The sequence below is a fragment of the Caretta caretta genome, chromosome 9, assembly GCF_965140235.1.
Source record: "Caretta caretta isolate rCarCar2 chromosome 9, rCarCar1.hap1, whole genome shotgun sequence".
Lineage (NCBI taxonomy): Eukaryota > Metazoa > Chordata > Testudines > Cheloniidae > Caretta > Caretta caretta.
The window spans coordinates 54,363,450-54,383,458 of NC_134214.1; the positions used below are offsets into that span (position 1 = coordinate 54,363,450).

The 20,009-nt window shown below is 45.4% G+C and overlaps 1 protein-coding gene across 4 annotated transcripts in view; it reads right to left on the reverse strand.

Annotated features, from left to right (window-relative positions):
• Positions 1-20,009, reverse strand: part of PAK2 (p21 (RAC1) activated kinase 2) — a 102,546-nt gene that overhangs the window by 73,070 nt on the left and 9,467 nt on the right. The window contains exons 1-2 of one of the 4 annotated variants that reach the window (XM_048864074.2): positions 4,251-4,558; positions 3,018-3,068 (exon numbers count right to left, since the gene is read on the reverse strand). The exons of 1 other annotated variant lie outside the window; for it this stretch is intronic. The gene's annotated coding sequence lies outside the window, so the exon portion shown is untranslated. Of the gene's footprint in view, positions 1-3,017; positions 3,069-4,250; positions 4,559-6,400; positions 6,420-20,009 lie in introns of those variants that run through there. 2 more of the 4 variants (XM_075132296.1, XM_048864073.2) reach the window with 2 other exon arrangements.

Sequence of the window (20,009 nt, forward strand, 5' to 3'; positions counted from 1 at the left end):
GTCACTGGTGAAAACTGTTTCAGATTAATTTAAATCAGGGTGGGCAAACTATGGCCCGGAGGCCACATCTGGCCCTTCAGATATTTTAATCTGGTCCCGAGCTCGCGCCAGGGAGCAGGGTCCAGGGCTTGCCCCATTCCAGCATTCCAGCCAAGAGGCAGGGTGAGGGGGCTTGCCCGCTCTGCACATGCCATGGCTCCACGCAGCTCCCGGAGGCTGCGACATGTCCACCCTCCAGTTCCTACACATAGGGGCAGCCAGGGGATACTGCAAGCTGCCCCTACCCTAAGCACCTCCCCTGCAGCTCCCATTGGCTGTGGAGGGGGAGCGCACAGAGCCACCTGGCCATGCCTCCGCATAGGAGCTAGAGAGAGGACATGCCACTACTTCTAGGAGCTGCTTGAGGTATGCACCGCCTGGAGACTGCACCCCTACCCCCTCTTGTCCTCCAAACCCATCGGTCCCAGCCTGGAGCACCCTCCTGCACCTCCAACCCCTCATACCCAGCCCCACCCCAGAGCCTGCACCCCCCTCAGCTGGAGCTCTCCCCCCCCCCCCGCCCCACACCCCAACCCCCTGACCCAGCCTGGAGCTCCCTCCCACATCCTGAACTCCTCATTTCTGGCCCCACCCCAGAGCCTGCACCCCCCCAGCTGGAGCCCTCACCCCCTCCCACACCCCAACCCCCAATTTCATGAGCATTCATGGCCCACCATACAATTTCCATACCCAGATGTGGTCCTTGGGCCAAAAAGTTTGCCCACCCCTGCTTTAAATGCTTAAGTTTAAAGTACTTAAATAGGACTTCCACAGCCCGCCAGGTATGTCAGTGTTGTTAATGACTGAGGGGATCCTCAGCAAAATGTTTTTAGTATCCAGATACTTTCCCCATCTAACTCAGCTCCTTCCACTTCCAAGCCTCTGCTATCCTCCTTCCTTTTCTCCCGACCTGTATATTTTGGTAAGACACAAGTTTACAAAGCGCTGCTTGGGTCCCAGCCCAAGACTCCAGCATTAGCATCTTCACTCTTGCCACTACTAGGCCAGACCAATGTTCCCTCTAATTTTTTGCATCCTTCCATGTGTGGAATGAATTTTGTTATGTGCACCAATATTGAGGTGATGTGTGGCAAGGGTGGGGCTAAAAGGTTCAGAGTGCTGGAGGGGGCAGAGGGCTGGGGTGCTGGGTGTGAGGGCCTGGCTAGGGCAGAAGGTCAGGGTGCGGGGGGTGAAAGCTCTGGCTGGGGGTGCAGGCTCTGGGGTGGGGCTGGGGATGAGGGGTTTGGGGTTCAGGCTTCCCTGGGGCTGCGGCAGGGAGAGAGATCTCCCCCCAGCCCTCTCTCGCCAAAGCAGCTCTGGGACCGGGGCAGAAGCACCTCTCCCCAGCCGTGGGAGCTCCAGGGCCGGGGCTGGGGGGAGAGACGCCTTTCCCAGACTGTGCACCTGCACAGCCCTTGATAGCCTGCTGCGCATCTTAGAAGGAACTTAGGGCCAGACCCTTTGATACTGATGTGGTTTAAGGATGGCATCAAAATAAAACATTTGTTTTTGTTTTGTTTTTAAATAAGCCCTTTAAACACAGCTAGGAGACTTGTTTTGAAAACCACTATTTATCTTCATTGTGGCGACAGCAGAGACACCTCAATTAATGATCTGCTAATCTGCAGCAAGAGTATACTGGCACTGGAAGCTCAGACCAGCTCTCAGCCAACACTTTAGGAGTTGAAATTCCAACCCAAAAAGAATTTGGGAGAAGCGAAAGAAGAAAAAACAGGACAGGAGAGGATAAGTACTGGACTAAAAGTAGCCCTCTCAGTGGAGTAAATTAGAGACCCAGTTAGAGAGAGACTCCCTCTCATATCTGCACCCAAATTTTCTGTCTTAGACATGTGGCTGGTATGTCTTGATCACAAGATAAGTGTCTGATCTCCAGATACAGGTAAGGAGGAATTTCCCCCTAAGTCAGATTTGCAGGGACTGAGGGATTTTCGCCTTCCTCCTCAGTATGGGATACAGAGTGCCTGCTGGGATCATCAAGGTACATCTCACCTAATCAGTTTCCTGCCATTGCAAGGACTTTGGTGGCACCTCTGTCTCTCCTGTTCTCTGCCTGCGGCAAACACTAGTTTAGTCTCCTAAGGACTAAGTGCTTTATTTATCTAGCTGGGCTCAACACAGGGGTATCTGGCTGAAATTTAGTGGCCTGTAAAACTACATAATTTAATGACCTTCTGGCCTTACCCTCTATAGCCTTCTCCTGCACAGGGCTGGGGGGGAGCAGAAAGAAAAAAAAAACTAAAAAAATAGGAAATTAAAGAGAAGAAGAAAACCAGCCAGAAGACAGAAAGTGACATCGACATAACAAAAGAAGAGACAGGGCAACTACATTGAGACAAAACATAAATAAACATGGGGTGCTGATCCACCAAGGAATTCTCCAACAAAAAAACCACACTAATGGAATGCCGCAATATTTGGGTTGTTTACACTACAGGAGAATGTTACAGAAAAAGAAATCCAGTAGAACACAGCTCTTTACCAGAAATATTTCTGTTGGAAAAGTACTTACAAAAACTAAGTCTGGGCAAAACTTTACTAAGAATTCTGTTAATTCTTTTTTGTAAAACTTGTTAAAATTACACAAAAAGAGGACAAATGTGTACCACTATCTCCCAACGCATAGATGACCTTTAAGTTTGAGAGAGCAGCCCCAGAAAAAATCAACCCCACAAAAATGTGCTTCTATCATACTATCTATGAGAATTAAAGACAAACAGGATAGAGAGAAACACACGTTGTACTTCGTTTCAGGCCTAAATTTTCATGTCTATTTACACAAATTAAATTTAGCATATATATGCAGCATGACAAAACTATGGGTGTCTTTTTTAAAAAAGCTACATATTATACAGCAAGATCTATAGTGAGCATACCAAAATCACTCATGATAAGGAAATAACTGTACATAGAAATTTTAAAAAACTCAGTATTTGTTTCTAGAAAGACAATTTTATTACCAATTAAGTTTTGTTGAACAGGAAGGCACTTCTAAAAGCAGAAAGTGGTGTCTGAAAGGAAGAGAATGGGGGGGGGGGGGGGAAGAGAAGCTATATTACAACTTTAAAAGCAGTATTAAAGTGAAATAACATGAATACATTGGCTCATTTAAGTCTACTTCTGTCTTATTTATGTGCTAGTTCTTAGAGTGATTACAAGATGGTGTGGCACAAAGTTGTTGCAAGTATGCTTTTGCAAGTACTATTATGCAGCCATCCCAAACTCCACGGTACACATCTGATGAAGTGAGCTGTGGCTCACGAAAGCTCATGCTCAAATAAATTGGTTAGTCTCTAAGGTGCCACAAGTACTCCTTTTCTTTTTGCGAATACAGACTAACACGGCTGTTCCTCTGAAACCTGTCACCTGTAGCTGTGTCACTGTAGCACTGACACTTACTATGGAAGGTTTCAGAGTAGCAGCCCTGTTAGTCTGTATTCGCAAAAAGAAAAGGAGTACTTGTGGCACCTTAGAGACTAACCAATTTATTTGAGCATAAACTTTCGTGAGCTACTGCTTATGCTCAAATAAATTGGTTAGTCTCTAAGGTGCCACAAGTACTCCTTTTCTTTTTACTACGGAAGGTGTTTTTCCATAGCTATAGTAAATTCACCCCGCGACACGGTAGCTACCTCTACAGCGGGGGTTAGATCAACCACCCTGTAATATACGACGGAAAGTTTTTCATAGCCCTGAGCTGCAGCCAAACCCTGATAGCCTTAACGCTGCAGCGTAAGGTCCGCACGGGTCCCCACCCCGCCACCCCACACAGGTGTCCCAAAACCCTCACCCCGCCACCCCACCGTGCCATCCAGCACACGCCACGCCCGCCAGGGAGGAGTGCACCCTCGCACAGAGTTTAGCCGCTGGGGGAATTGCGGGAGCCTGGCGGGGGGGAGCCTGACGGCGGGTGCCGGAGCCCCAGGTCTCGGTCCTACAGTCTCCGGGCCAGGCTGGGCAGAGAGGGCGCCGCCCACGCCTTAGCGATCCCCTACAAGGAAGCGACCCAGGAAGAAGCGGCGGGGAGGCGCCGCCACCCGCCGGCCTGAGGGCTAGGATTCCGCCCCGCGGCAGGTGGGAGCCTCCCAGCCGCTAGCCAGGCCGGGGCGTGTGCGAGGCGGGAGGAACAACCACCCACCCGCGTTGCCCCCTCACCGCTCCCCGCCCCGGCGCGCAGCGGGCGCTGAACTCACCGGTGGCGGACGGGACTGCCCGCTGCTCCTCCCACGTCCGGAAAGGAGCCGGCCGCCAAGGGGGCTGCGGGGCGGGACCTCTAGTTCGCACGGCGCGGCCGCCGCACGAGCTTCCTGCAATGGCGGCAGCGGGACCCACGGAGGCGGCGGCAGCAGCCGGAGGGGGAAGCGGAACCTCCGCGCGTGGCCACAGCCCAGGAGGGGAAGGGGGAGGGGCCGCCCCTCGCGCAGATATTCACGCGCAGAGCGCGGGGACTACAGTTCCCATGACACATCTGCAATGCGGAGGAAGAAGCGGGGTATACGCGAAGAAGCGCATCGATTGAGGACTATAGTTCCCATGATGCATCAGGACGGTCAGGGTGGCCCCGAGAGAGGCAGCCGACGTTGCGCGGAGCCCGCTAGGAAGTATAGTCCTGGTTAATCAGCACCTGCGCGGCCCCGATTCCCAGCACGGGATATAGGCGGAAGCGCAGCGGTGCCGTAGCCCCCTCCCTCACAAGCCATACGTCACATGTCTTAAATGTTGGACTCCTATGCAGCCATACAGCGCCTAGCACCGCGGCAACAATACCCAGGCCTATGCTTGTTCCTGTGTAAAGAGGAGCCACAGGGATCAAAGCAGCACCTCATGGGTCACCCTGTCCAGGCAGCTAAAATCACAGCTTCACACCCTTCCCCACCACGGCTAGGATTCACTTACCACAAGGGGCGGCCCGCCCATATAGGCAAACTAGGCGGTTGCTTAGGGGGCCAAGTTAAATGGGGCACCAAATTCGAGGGGAAAAAAATCAAATCAAAAATAAAATAAAATGAAAAAAAATGAAAAAGATGAAAAAAATACAAATAAAAGTAACGAAGATGTCATTATTTCAATTCCTGTGCACGTATAGAGGGAATATGAATTATAATTCATTTCTCTACATTTCTGAGAATGTATTCATATGTCAAATCTTTTATTTACTGCAAAATAAATAATATTTTAGTGACTTTTTTTTTCAATTTGCGATGTAGGGTCAAAACGACCAACTATGCAATTTTGACAAGCAATAACTCAGCCACAATGAAACACATCTGCCAGCGGCAAGAGCTGCAATGCTAAGGACACCTAACTCAAATATACATCAAGGTCGCACAGCCAGAAATTCATGTAGAGGGGAGATATCGCGAGCTGATACAGTCAAACGGTCATTTTAACACACATTGCAGGTAGACGGTTAAGAATTGAGCAAATACTGTAGAAAATTGTGTTTCTTGGTGCCAAAGAATAAAGAATAACATCTTTCAGCATTATAAATTCAAAATGTGAGTATCTTTAAGGGTTATTAAGCGTTAGCGTTCTTATCAGGCTGTATAATTATGAACTTTTCTTTCTTTTCACATAATAAATAAGGTCAATAACAGAAAAGTAACAGTGTTAAAGCTTAATAGACTATGAAAGTGATGACATCCAAGCAGGTAACCGTGAGGAAGGGGATTACTTTCCAAACAACCGATGTCGGGTTATAACGTCGAAAAAGGTCATTTTGTTTCCATGTAAATGCTGTAATTAACTGTTTTAATAGGTAAGTGAGTGTATGTTACTAATCATTCAACCTTTAAGCAATGAGAAGACGTATTGGGATGGCTGCAATGTGGTTTAAATCACCAACCATGTGGTGTATCAGCCATCCTTAATGCTATAATGCTTGCAGTCGGGAGCACAGTACACAACAATATTCAAATGCCCCATGGCAGAAAGAGGAAAAAGAAAACCCTCAGAAGCTGAGTATTGTAAATGAAAGGCTGAGAAGGAAAAGGACCAAGAAAAACTTCAGGGATCCTTCCTGAAATATCTTCTCTTTAATCCAAATAATGGAAGCAGTTCACAGCATCCAGATGAAGGAATTTTACTTGGAAAGGAGGTTAGCTCACATTCGCATGGAAGCAGTTTGGAACATCAAGATGAAGTTATATTACTTTGAGATGAGGATAGCTCACATGCACAAAAAAGCAGTTTGGAAACTCAAGGTGATTAGAAACTTACTTCTAGATGAAGGCAGCTCACAGCATCAGACTGATATGGAAGTGGAGAAAATTTATTCAGCTTCAGAGAGACATGCAGAAATTGAAGTAAATGAAGTAGAATGAAGAAAGAATGAGGAACTTACAAACAAGTTACAGTATGGGGACCCAGCTTCATGGCCCAGGTGTGATGACAGTGTGTGGCAAATTCTCATGGAACATGGACCTGAACAAGTTCATGAATTTCCCTTCCCTAAGGATGGAAATAAAAGAAAATTATCTGCTCAGCATTACAAGAGGAAACACATATTTATTCAAGTGATACCATCATAGGACCTAATCACATTAGCCACGCCATCAGGGGCTCATTCATCTGCACATCTACCAATGTGATATATGCCATCATGTGCCAGCAATGCCCCTCTGCCATGTACATTGGCCAAACCAGACAGTCTCTACGCAAAAGAATAAATGGACACAAATCTGACATCAGGAATCATAATATTCAAAGACCAGTAGGAGAACACTTCAACCTCTCTGGCCACTCAGTAAAAGATTTAAGGGTAGCAATTTTGCAGCAGAAAAGCTTCAAAAACAGACTCCAATGAGAAACCGCTGAGCTTGAATTAATATGCAAACTAGATACCATTAACTAGGTTTGAACAGAGACTGGGAGTGGCTAGGTCATTACACATATTGAATCTATTTCCCTTTAAAGTTAAGTATCCTCACACATTCTTGTCAACTGTCTAAATGGGCCATCTTGATTATCACTACAAAAGTTTTTTTCTCTTGCTCATAATAGCTCATCTTAACTCATTAGCCTCTCACAGTTTGTATGGCAACTTCCACCTTCTCAGTATGTATATATATTTCTTCTTACTATATGTTGAAGTGGGCTGTAGCCCACGAAAGCTTATGGTCTAATAAATTTGTTCGTCTCTAAGGTGCCACAAGTACTCCTGCTCTTTTTGCGGATACAGACTAAAACGGCTGTTACTCTGAAACCTGTCATTAATGGGGAAGAAATTCATCAAAACTGGTTACAATATTCAGTGTCAAAGGACTCTGTGTTTTGCTTTTGCTGCAAGTTGTTTAGAAATCAAGCAATTGGTACATGGCTTACTGAAAATGGTTCGAAGGACTGGAAAAACATATCTTCAATTCCCTTTTCACATGAAAGAAGTACAGAACATTTGGAATGTTTTCAAAATTGGAAAGAACTTGAATTATGATTGAAAAAAGGAAAAACTATCGAAGAAAATTTACATATGATCAAGGAAAAAGAAGAATATTGGCAACAAATATTAGAGCATCTGATTGCTTTAGTGAGAGTTCTCGGTGGGCAAAATTTAGCATTCCGAGGCCACAGTAGAAATGAAAACTTATACACTCCAGCTAATGGAAACTTTTAAAAATTTCTTGAATACCTAGCTATGTTTGATCCAGTCATGAAGGAGCATCTATGTAAAATCACTGATCGTGAAACACAGGTTCATTACTTAGGAAAAAACATGCAGAATGAACTGATTCAAATCCTAGCAAATGCCATTAAAAAGAAAATTGTAGAAGCTGCCCATTCTCCAAAATACTTTTCAATAATACTGGACTGTACACCAGATGTGAGTCATATTGAACAAATGATGATGATCATTCATTTTGTGGATATGGAAAAGTCTGCAGATGAAGATAATGTTGAAGTGCTCATAAAGGAACATTTTTTGAGTTTCGTACCACTGAAGGAGACGACTGGAGCATTTATGACTGAAACTATTCTACAAGAGCTTGAAACAATGTCATTCTCTGTTGAAAACTTACGTGGCCAAGGCTATGATAATGGGAGTAAAGACAATGGTGTGCAAAGGACAACGATGGAAGTCAATCCTAGGGCCTTTTTTGTTCCTTTCAGTGTGCAGTCTCTGAATCAGGTTGTCAGTGATGCTGCTAGATGCTGTTTGGAAGCAAGCAGTTTCTTTGACCTAGTGCAACGTGTTTGTGTGTTTTTCTCAGGCTCAGTATGCCGTTGGGAGATTCTGACTCACCATGTGAATTCTCTAACTGTGAAACCACTTAGACAAGATGGGAGAGTAGCATTGATGCTTTGAAGCCTCTTCGCTATGAACTTGGAAACATTTATGATGCCCTAATTGAAATTTCTGATGATACTATCTTTACTGGATCATCTGGCAATACGGCATGTTCAGCTACAGAAGCTTTTGCAAATGGCCTTTCCAAGTTCAAATTTGTGACTTCACTCATTTTGTGGTATAAATATCCTTTTTGAGATTAACCTCACTAGTAAGCAGCTTCAGGAAAAGAACTTGAACATACATTCAGCTATTCAAAAACTGCAGCAAACTAAAGAAGTAGCGAAGTTTGTTTGTGAAAATGTTTGTTTTGTCAGTTTCCGTAGCTAGTGGGAAACGTAGCTTCTCAAAGTTAAAATTGATAAAAACATATCTGCGTTCAACAATGGTGCAAGAGAGACATGTTGGACTTGCCACAATGTCAACAGAGCATGAAATAGCTGGAAAACTGGATCTAAAAGAACTAGTGCCTGAATTTTCAAAACTTAACGCAAGAAAAGTCATGTTTTAAGAGCACAGAGTGTTTTTTAAATTTGGAGTGTTTTGTAAATACAGGTTAAAGTTCACTGAAGAGTTTTCTTATTTCTTTCTATATTGTATGTGGTGGTAATGGCAGTTAAAGCAGGATAGCGTAATGGGTGATTTTGGATTTGTAATAATAAAAAATATAATTAACATTTTAATTCATTTTTATTTGAAATCGGCCTGAAATATCATCTAGCAGTCATGTACAAATCTATTCTGAAAATTTCGTATCTCTATTTTATCTGATCTCAGAAACATTGGTTGGACAGACAGAAGGACTGACAAACCGAATAATTAAGCCCTTTTAAAAAAAAAATGCTTAAAAAAACATTAAAAGGAAAAAAGGGACAAAATGTTTCCCAGTTTACCAGAAACCTCAGCCTAGATCTGCCCTTGGGGTTGGGGGTGGGGAACACCGATTGCATGGTTCACCTAGGGCGCCAGTTGCTGGCAGCTAGTCTAGGGCCGCCCCTGCTTACCACAGGGGGATTATTTCCCTCATTTAAAACAAAACCCATGTATTAATACGTGCCTCAGTCAGACTACAATTGCAGGCTTTTTAATTTCTCATTGTTGGCACACAGGCTATGGAAAAGTCTGAAGTCCTCTGCTTCTCTGAGCTGTGCTTTCCCCTTTTTGGGGCAAAAAGACTTTTTTAATAAATACTATCCTGTCCAGGTTCAAATGTGTGCTCTTGTCAGCAGCCCCTACCCTGCAGTTGTACTGCTTATCTTCTTGCTCTTTGATTCCCTGTTACTTTAAAAGGGCAACCCCAATAGCCAGGGTGCACTAAAATGCTGCTTCACCCTCAAAAGTCCTAAGGGCCTGAGAAATCCTACAGAAGACTGATAGACATTTATGGGTGGGAGCCAAACAGACAAGCCTCTGGATAAAAACGAGGAGTCTGGTCGCACCTCTGGATCATCACCTACAATCCCTACAGATGGTTGTTATTTGTAAAATAAGCTACTTCAAAATGCAAAATTCCCTAAGTAAGATATTTCCTGAGTAGTAGCCAAACATTCTCTAATGATTCTATAGCACCATTACTGTACGTGGCAAAACACAGACAGATTGAGAGCTGGTTTCTTTCTAAAGGAGACAGAGATGGAATAGAAACTCTGGTCATCTACACTTTTGTCTATCGCTAATTCACACTTCAGCTCTGTCTTCCTTTCTTTTGAAATTTGATACACTTCCTCAAAACTTTTTAGAGTGCTGAATAAAATTTATTTACCATGAGTGCAGGAGGGGGTATCCTGCTTCTTTATTGCAATAGGAGACAAAGGACACAAACTGTCTCCTTGAAATCCACATTGTTTCTGAAAAACGAGAAAATGTTTGTCACAAACTCAGAATAAACTAAGTTATGAAAGGACGTCTGGCAGCACCAGGTGGCTGCATCTCACATCCCTACAAATATACTTTACTCATCCTTCCTCTTTCCTTAAGGTTTTTGGGGGAGGGAGAACCAACGCTTGTATCAACACCACTGAAGACAAATTAACCATGTTTGGGTGGTGTTCTACGTTCCTTAGGCACCACCAGTCTCTGCAGACGTAGCTTGCACACCTTTTCCTTGCCCCACCATCTAAACACACTGGTAGTTAGGGGGAACAAATGGCAGCAGCTTCCACTGTTGCCATCCTCCACCATTCACCAGTGTGTGGCACTCTTCTAACACAGGGGTGCCAATAGAAGCAGCAGTAAGAACACCTGTTGAATCACTCAGGATGGGTTCGTGTGGTCCTGCCCACATCTAAAGGCCCCTCTCCACAGCCTACGGGGAGTAGCCAGTACACCCAGACATTAACTAAACACAGGGGACAACAAATGAAAAAACTAGGATGGGAGTGAGAGTCAGAGGTTCAAAATCAGAGATCCAGATGGGGACACCAAGCAGAGACTCCCAAACTGCGCCAACTGCTCCTCATAGATGTCCAGGGAGCCAGTGGACCCTGCCCAGAGGAACTCTTCCCCCAGACATGAGAGCTAGAATTGGTTTGTCATAAATATAAAGGGAAGGGTAAACCCCTTTGAAATCCCTCCTGGCCAGGGGAAAGCTCCTCTCACCTGTAAAGGGTTAAGAAGCTAAAGGTAACCTCGCTGGCACCTGACCAAAATGACCAATGAGGAGACAAGATACTTTCAAAAGCTGGGAAGAGGGAGAGAAACAAAGGGTCTGGGTCTGTCTGTATGCTGCTCTTGCCAGAGACAGAACAGGAATGGAGTCTTAGAACTTTTAGTAAGTAATCTAGCTAGGTATGTGTTAGATTATGATTTCTTTAAATGGCTGAGAAAAGAATTGTGCTGAATAGAATAACTATTTCTGTCTGTGTACTTTTTTTGTAACTTAAGGTTTTGCCTAGAGGGGTTCTCTATGTTTTGAATCTAATTACCCTGTAAGATATCTACCATCCTGATTTTACAGGGGGGATTTCTTTATTTCTATTTACTGCTATTTTTTATTAAAAGTCTTCTTTTAAAAAACTGAATGCTTTTTCATTGTTCTCAGATCCAAGGGTTTGGGTCTGTGGTCACCTATGCAAATTGGTGAGGCTTTTTATCCAACATTTCCCAGGAGAGGGGGGGGTGCAAGTGTTGGGAGGATTGTTCATTGTTCTTAAGATCCAAGGGTCTGGGTCTGTAGTCACCTAGGCAAATTGGTGAGGCTTTTTACCAAACCTTGTCCAGGAAGTGGGGTGCAAGGTTTTGGGGAAGTATTTTGGGGGGAAAGACGCATCCAAACAGCTCTTCCCCAGTAACCAGTATTAGTTTGGTGGTGGTAGCGGCCATTCCAAGGATAACGGGTGTAATATTTTGTACCTTGGGGAAGTTTTGACCTAAGCTGGTAAAGATAAGCTTAGGGGGTTTTTTCATGCAGGTCCCCACATCTGTACCCTAGAGTTCAGAGTGGGGGAGGAACCTTGACATGGTTAAATGGAATCAATTACATACAATAATGGAAAAGTTCTCAGTTCAGGCTTGTAGCAGTGGTGGAATGAACTGCAGGTTCAAATCAAGTCTCTGGAGTACATCCACGGCTGGGATGGGTCGTTCACAGCTTCAGTTTGTAGCAAGATTCCTCCAGAGGTAAGAAGCAGGACTGAACACAAGATGGAGATGAGGCAGCTGCCTTTTATAGTTTCTTCCAGGTGTAAGAACACCTCTTTGTTCTTACTGTGGAAAATTAGAGCAAAATGGAGTTTGGATTCACATGGGCAAATCACATGTCCATGCATGACTCAGTTCTTTACAGGCGGCAGCCATTGCTCACATGCTAACTTGAACGTCCCCAGGAAGACTTCTTATGTGGATTGGAATCTTCCAAGGCCCATTGTCAGTTAAGTGTTTCTTGATTGGGCACTTAATTTGAAAATTCCTTTCTCAAGAAGCTGACCAAATGCCTTACTAAGGGCATGGCTACTTGCAGATGTAGAGTGCTGTGAGTTAAACCAGCCCTCGAAGAGCACAATATGGAAAGCGCTGCAGTGTGTCCACACTGTCAGCTGCAAGCGTACTGGCGTGGCCACATTTGCGGCACTTGCAGCGGCATTGGGAGTGGTGCATTATTGGCAGCTCTCCCACAGAGCACCTCTTCCCATTCTGGTGCTGTGGCTTGTGGGAAGGGGGCGGGGCATTCTGGGTCCTGTCCCACCGCCCTGTGATGCATCGCTTCGCATCCCAGCAATCCCTGTGCTTCTGTCCACATTTGGCGCCATCTTTCAATGTTTTTTGTACTGTGTGCTCTTTCTTCCCTTTCGTTCTGTGAGAATGGATCCTGAAGTGCTGAGGAATATGCTGATGGGTCTCGCCAGCACGTCACGTTTGACAGTCAAGTTACTCCTTAAGCTACAAACTGACAGTAAGGAGTCCGACAATGATGTTGACTCATGTAATGCAATAATAAAGAATGTTTTCAAAGCCAAAAAAGCCATTTATTTAAAAGAAAATTCATTTACTGAAAAGAAACACAACTGCTTGGGAAACAGAAAGGGCAAGGGGGTGGGATGGGGAACGGTTCAATCACAGATTTGCATATGTCCTGTTCTCATGTCCTATTGCATACTTCCTGTCTGCAGTGCTGTACAATGAGTGTTAGACTTCAGGTTGGCTAAAATGCATGGTGCAGTGGGTAAGGGTCATAGTTTGCAGGACTGGGAGACGAAGCTACAGGTGTTGGAGGCAGCTGGTGGCGATAAGAACCCGGATGTTGGGGAAAGTGGGTTGGAGGTGACATGGGGGCACAAGGGAAAGAGTTTTGGGACAAGGGCTGCAGTGGGGGAGGGTGCAGTAGTGCTCCGCCTGCATGGCTACGAGCGCATGAATCGATTCCACTTGGCGCTCCATAATGCTTATCAGCCTCTCCATGCTTTGGTGCCAGCGCTCCCCATTCTGCTGGCGGAACCTCTTTTCACTTTCCCTCCTGTCATAAATATAAAGGGAAGGGTACTCCTTTAAAATCCCTCCTGGCCAGAGGAAAAATCCTCTTACCTGTAAAGGGTTAAGAAGCTAAAGGTAACCTCGCTGGCACCGGACCAAAATGACCAATGAGGAGACAAGATACTTTCAAAAGCTGGGAGGAGGGAGAGAAACAAAGGGTCTGTCTGTCGGTATGCTGCTTTTGCCAGAGATTCAACAGGAATGGAGTCTTAGAACTTTTAGTAAGTAATCTAGCTAGGTATGTGTTAGATTATGATTTCTTTAAATGGCTGAGAAGAGAACTGTGCTGAATAGAATGACTATTTCTGTCTGTGTGTCTTTTTTGTAACTTAAGGTTTTGCCTAGAGGAATTCTCTATGTTTTGAATCTAATTACCCTGTAAGGTATCTACCATCCTGATTTTACAGAGGGGATTCCTTTACTTCTATTTACTTCTATTTCTATTAAAAGTCTTCTTGTAAGAAAACTGAATGCTTTTTCATTGTTCTCAGATCCAAGGGTTTGGGTCTGTGGTCACCTATGCAAATTGGTGAGGATTTTTACCAAACCTTTCCCAGGAAGTGGGGTGCAAGGGTTGGGAGGATTTTGGGGGAAAAGACGTGTCCAAACTACATTTCCCAGTAAACCCAGTTAGAGTTTGGTGGTGGCAGTGGATATTCCAAGGACAAAGGATAAAATTAATTTGTACCTTGGGGAAGTTTTAACCTAAACTGGTAAAAGTAAGCTTAGGAGGTTTTCATGCAGGTCCCCACATCTGTACCCTAGAGTTCAGAGTGGGGGAGGAACCTTGACACCTCCACTCCTGCGCTTTTTGATTTTCATGAAGGGACTGCTGTATTACTTCATGCAGCATGTCTTCTTTGCTCTACGTAGCCTCTTCCTAATTCTTTGGAATCTTTCAGATGGTGATAACACGGACAGCTGAGATCTCAAGGTTGCATCTGTAAAGGCAAAATGCAACACTTAACAGAGGCAGCATTGTTCACACCAGACAGAGCAATGATTCACCCATACTTAAAGAAGAGTACAGTCTAAACAATAGCAGAATTTGCCTGTCCCAAAGCGAGCGCACATACCATTTTGGGGTTCCTGTGGGTTGAGTAAGCACAGGGTCGAGGGGGACTGATTGTTTCACTGCTGTACTGTCCTCTGGGGTACTGTGCCTTGGGAAGAGCCAACAGCTGAAGGGGGCCCCTATACTGAACACTGTCCCCACATTTTCCACAGGAGTTCATCCTGGAAGATATCTCGCTGGTGAGGGTGACCTGGGAAGCAAGGGAGGGTCTACTACTACAATACGGCTTCCGCCCTGGCCCTTATGCAGCTTCCCCATGTGCAGCAATGGTCCCCTGCCCCTCACAGCACAGTGGGGCGGACATGGGACTGGGACAAGGAACATTGCACAGCTTGTGCATGAGACCTTTGAAGAGATCACTGAGGCCAATTACCATGATGTGAGAGAACACATCAATGCCCTATTCCGCATCTAGGCATGCATGCAGCCCTAACCTTCCTCACCCCAAGAGCCCTCACAGAACAATGTCCTTCCCAAAATAAAAGCCGCTTACCAGGCACGTCCTCTGGTGTTTGTCTTCCCCAAGCACCGGCCACTGTGACTGGCTACCTTCCTCCTAGCTTGAGAACAGCTCCTGGCTGCTTGCATCTGGGGATGCCGGGGTGTCTTCCTCCTCCTCAGCACCCCCGCTCCCGCTTTCCTCCTCCTCCTCCTGACTTGTTGAACTGGGCTCTGAAGTGTCCATGGTGGTCCTCAGAGTGGAGGTGGGGTCGCCCCCAACTATTGCATCCAGCTCTTTGTAGAAACGGCAGGTTGCAGGGGCAGCACGAGAGCAGCAGTTTGCCTTGTGGGCTTTGCGGTAGGCATTCCACAGCTCCTTCGCTTTAACCCTGCACTGCAGGGTGTCCCAGTCACGGCCCCTTTCCATCATGTCCCTTGATATCTTCCCAAAGGTACTGCAATTCCTATGGCTGGAGTGCAGCTGGGACTGGACAGCTTCCTCCCCACACTGACGAGGTCCAGCACCCCACCATTGCTCCATACTGGGGATTGCCTGGCGCATGGAGGCATGGTCACCTGGAAAGATGCACTGAGAGCATTCCATGCCTTGCTGAGCAAACAGGAAGGGGATTTTCAAAATTCCCAGAGAATTTAAAGGGCAGGTCTGATGGTCACCTGACGGCAGGGGGGTAGAGTTCAAAGTGATGACCAGAGTGGCTAGAACAGGCATTGTGGGACACTTCTGGAGGCCGATCAGAGCACATTAACAGACCAGGGCGTGCACACTGGCACCGCGGTGCTCCAGCCAGGACGCACCAAGCATTATGCCTCTTATGGAGGTGGATTACCAGGAGTGCTCCAGCCGCAGAGTCAGGGCACTCTACGTGCCTTGCCAGTATGGACGCGTCGTGAGTTAGGGCGCCCGGGGCTGTCTTAATGCGCTCTAACTCGCAAGTGTAGCCATGCCCTAAGGCTTCTTGGAATCACACATTGAGATGCAAGTACATAGCCAATATGCATAATTTCAACTACAAAAATGATACACACACAGATAGCATAATCATAATCATAACCTTTCCATAGACACCTCACACGACAACCTTTGTACAATATTTGCTGCAAATATATAACAGTGGTTGCAACAGTGATCTATAGTTACAGATTCTGTCAATAACGTCACATAGGGCATCACCCCCCGAGTTTATGGATGCATTAAAAATCCTTCCTCTTGCAATTTCATGTGCCAGTTCCTTTAATATTATTGGATGGAGATAATCCAGGGCCCCCCATTTGGTCCCATTAAGATGTTTGAGTTTGACTTCCACCTCAGATGTGGTAATTTCAACTTCCATACCTTTGTTCCTATTGGCCATCCTGCCACTGTCCCAAGCTACTCATTACTCTTATTCTAAACTGAGACAAAAATATTCGTTTAGGTGTTAGATCATCCCTGGATTATCTTTATACTCCACCCCATCCACAGTGATTAGCGACACCATTTCTTCTTTCCTTGTTTTCTTTTTATTTATATGGTTAAAGAATCTTTTGCTATTGGGTTTAATTTTCATCTAGTCTGATCTTCTGCATGTCACAAGCTACCAACATCACTGATTGCACAGTAAACCCAATAACCAAATCAGACCAAAGTATTACAGCCCACAGGAGACTAAACTATTATGTGCCACAAGCAGAGAATAGAAGAGATGAGGTGCACTGGTGCCCGAGGGCAGGGAAATGATAGAGAGAGAGAGAGAGACCCCAATGATCCTGGCAAATAACCTGCATCCACGCTGCAGAGGAAGGCATATTTAAAAAAAAAAAAAATAACAAGGCCACTGCCAATCTAACCTGGGGAACAATTCCTTTGCAACCCCACATACGATGATCAGTTGGAACCTGAGCATGTGAGCAAGAACCAGTCAGCCAAACACCTGAGAAAGAGAATGCTCAGTACCACTTCAGAGCACTGACTCATCCTGTCCAGTGGTTCATCGCCAGCAATGGCCTCTGTAATTCTTCAGAGGAAGGAGATAAGAAAAACCCAGGATACTTTTGGGGGTTGAATGGGGGAAGGGGGAAAAGGAAATCCCTCAGTGACACTGGCAAACCAGGTCAGATCAGGGCCACAGGCCAGTTCACTTGTGCATTAGTATAGATCAAAAGCAATTGTTATATGTAAAAGTGTATTCAGGCTAATTTACTTGCTATTAGGACAGATCAAAGTAATTCTTGAATATATAAGTGCGTATTCAGATGTTTAAACTTCACAAAAACGATTGGGTCTTTACTTCTATTGTTCTCGCTTATCTATTCCTGTTGTAAAGAAGCAGCAAACATTTGTTTATAACCCTGTAACTAAATTATCCACCAAAGAAATCTTATGAATTGCTAATCAAGTATTTAATGACTTTAATAGAAAACGTTACTTTCAAAGTAAGTGATCATTGTGTGTGATATTCGAGGTTAAAGACTCTGAGTGCATTCCTCACTATCTGTAATCAAAAGAAAAGCCCACATGGTTAGAGAAAGTCAGCTTGTCTTCTGTGAGAAGATATAAATATGGATTCAAAGAAAGATCCTGTATTTCTGGACTGTTTGCATTTTAATATGGCACAATAACTGAACAAGAAGACGGAGATCCCCAGAATTATTCTGGGTAGCCCCAAAGGACTTTTGGGAAACCAGCAGTTCATTACATCTCTACCACCATTTGAAGTTTCAAACTGTGATTTACCTGTTATATTTTACATGATTTAACCTCTCAATAATCTCATTCTTTTCTCTTAGCTAATAAACCCATAGTCAGTTTACTATAGAATTGGCTGCCAGCGTTGTCTTTGATGTAAGATCTGGAGTACCAATTGATTCAGGGTAAGTGACTGGTCTCTTGCGACTAGGAGAAACAATGTGGTGTGATTTTAGGTTTAAGTAACCTTTTATCACAAAGTTCAGTTTGTTTGGGTGACTGGAGAGGCTAAGAGGACGGTCTGTGACTCCACTGTAAGACTGGTACAGTGATCCAGGATTTCACAGGTTTGGTGAAATCTAATTATAGAACATACCACCAGTTTGGGGTATCTGCCCTTATTTTCTGACAGTCTACCCTGTGGTATGCACTCTCAGTTGTTGAGCCACTCCAGACACCGCGATATCCTTTGTGACATCTTCAGTCACTAGCCTTGAAGCAGAGATTTTAGGAACAGAAGACATAAACCAGAAGAGACCCTCAGGGCTGCTGAGCCCCACCCTTTACCATTAAAACCAACCCCACCATACAATCTCATTCCAATTTGTCAGGTTCTGTCTTAAAACTAATCAAGTTGTTTGCCCTCACAACTCTTATTGGGAGGCTGTTCCAGATCCTCACCACTCTGATGGTTAGAAATCTTCTAATATCCAGCCTGAACTTGTTCACGACCAGTTTATACCCCTTTGATCTTGAGCCAACATTGTCCTATAATTTCTATAGCTTTTCACCCTCCCTGTTGTTTACCTCCCTGCTGTATTCAGAGAGAGCAATTGTACTCTTAGCCCTGGTCTACACTACGAGTTGAGGTCGGATTTAGCAGTGTTAGATCGGTTTAGCCCTGCACACGACAAAGCCTTTTTTTCCCGACTTTAAGGACTCTTAAAACCGGTTTCTGTACTCCTCCCCGACAAGTGGATTAGTGCTGAAATCGACCTTGCTGGGTCCAATTTGGGGTAGTGTAGACGCAATTAGACGGTATTGGCCTCCGACCGCTGTGGACAGCACTCTCAACTCAGATGCACTGGCCATGTAGACAGGAAAAGCCCCGCGAACTTTTGAATTTCCTGTTTGGCCAACGTGGTGAGCTGATCAGCACAGGTGACCATGCAGTCCCAGAAGGTACTGGATCTGATCACTGTATGGGGAGAAGAATCCGTGCTATCAGAACTCTGTTCAAAAAGACAAAATGCCAAAATCTGAGTTACTACAGAAAATTCTTTCCTGGGTATCTGGCTGGTGAATCTTGCCCATATGCTCAAGGTTTAGCTGATCGCCATATTGGAGTCGGGAAGGAATTTTCCTCCAGGGCAGATTGGAAGAGGCCCTGGAGGTTTTTTGCCTTCCTCCATAGCATGGGGCACAGGTCACTTGCTGGAGGATTCTCTGCTCCTTGAAGTCTTTAAACCACGATTTGAGGACTTCAATAGCTCAGACATAGGTGAGAGGTTTTTCGCAGGAGTGGGTGGGTGAGATTCTGTGGCCTGCGTTGTGCAGGAGATCGGACTAGATGATCATAATGGTCCCTTCTGACCTTAGTATCTATGAATCTATGACAATATTTGAAAAAATCTCCCAGGGCATGAAGGACAGAGGCGATAACAGGGACCCGCAGCAGTGCCACGTGAAACTTAAGGAGCTCAGGCAAGCCCACCAAAGAACCAGAGAGGAAAACGGCCGCTCTGGGTCAGAGACCCAGACATGCCGCTTCTATGATGAGCTGCATGCCATTCTAGGGGGTGCCCCTTCAACTACCCCAGCCCTGTGTGTGGACTCCGTCAATGGACTCTCACGCAACAGGGATGCGGATTTTGGGGACGAGGAAGAGGAGGAGGAGGTTGAAGCACAGCAAGCAAGTGGAGAAACTGTTTTCCCCGACAGCCAGGAATTGTTCTTTACCTTGGATCTAGTACCCTCCCAACCCAGCGAAGATGGGCTCCTGGACCTAGAAGGCGGAGAAGGGACCTCTGGTGCGTGTACCTTTGTAAATATAATACACCGTTTAAAAGCAAGAGTATTTAATGATTAATTTGCCCTGAGGACTTGGGATGCATTCACAGCCAGTACAGCTACTGGAAAAGTCTGTTAACGCTTCTGGGGATGGACCGGAAATCCTCCAGGGACATCTCCATGAAGCTCTCCTGGAGGTACTCTAAAAGCCTTTGCAGAAGGTTTCTGGGGAGAGCAGCCTTATTCCGTCCTCCATGGTAGGACACTTTACCACGGCACGCCAGCAGCACATAGTCATTGCATAACAAAGCATTTGCATAACAAAGCATGGCAGCGTATGGTCCCGGTGTTTGCTGGCATTCAAGCAACATCTGTTCTTTATCTCTCTGTGTTATCCTCAGGAGAGTGATATCATTCATGGTCACCTGGTTGAATAGGGGAATTTTATTAAGGGGACATTCTGAGGTGGCCGCTCCCGCTGGGCTGTT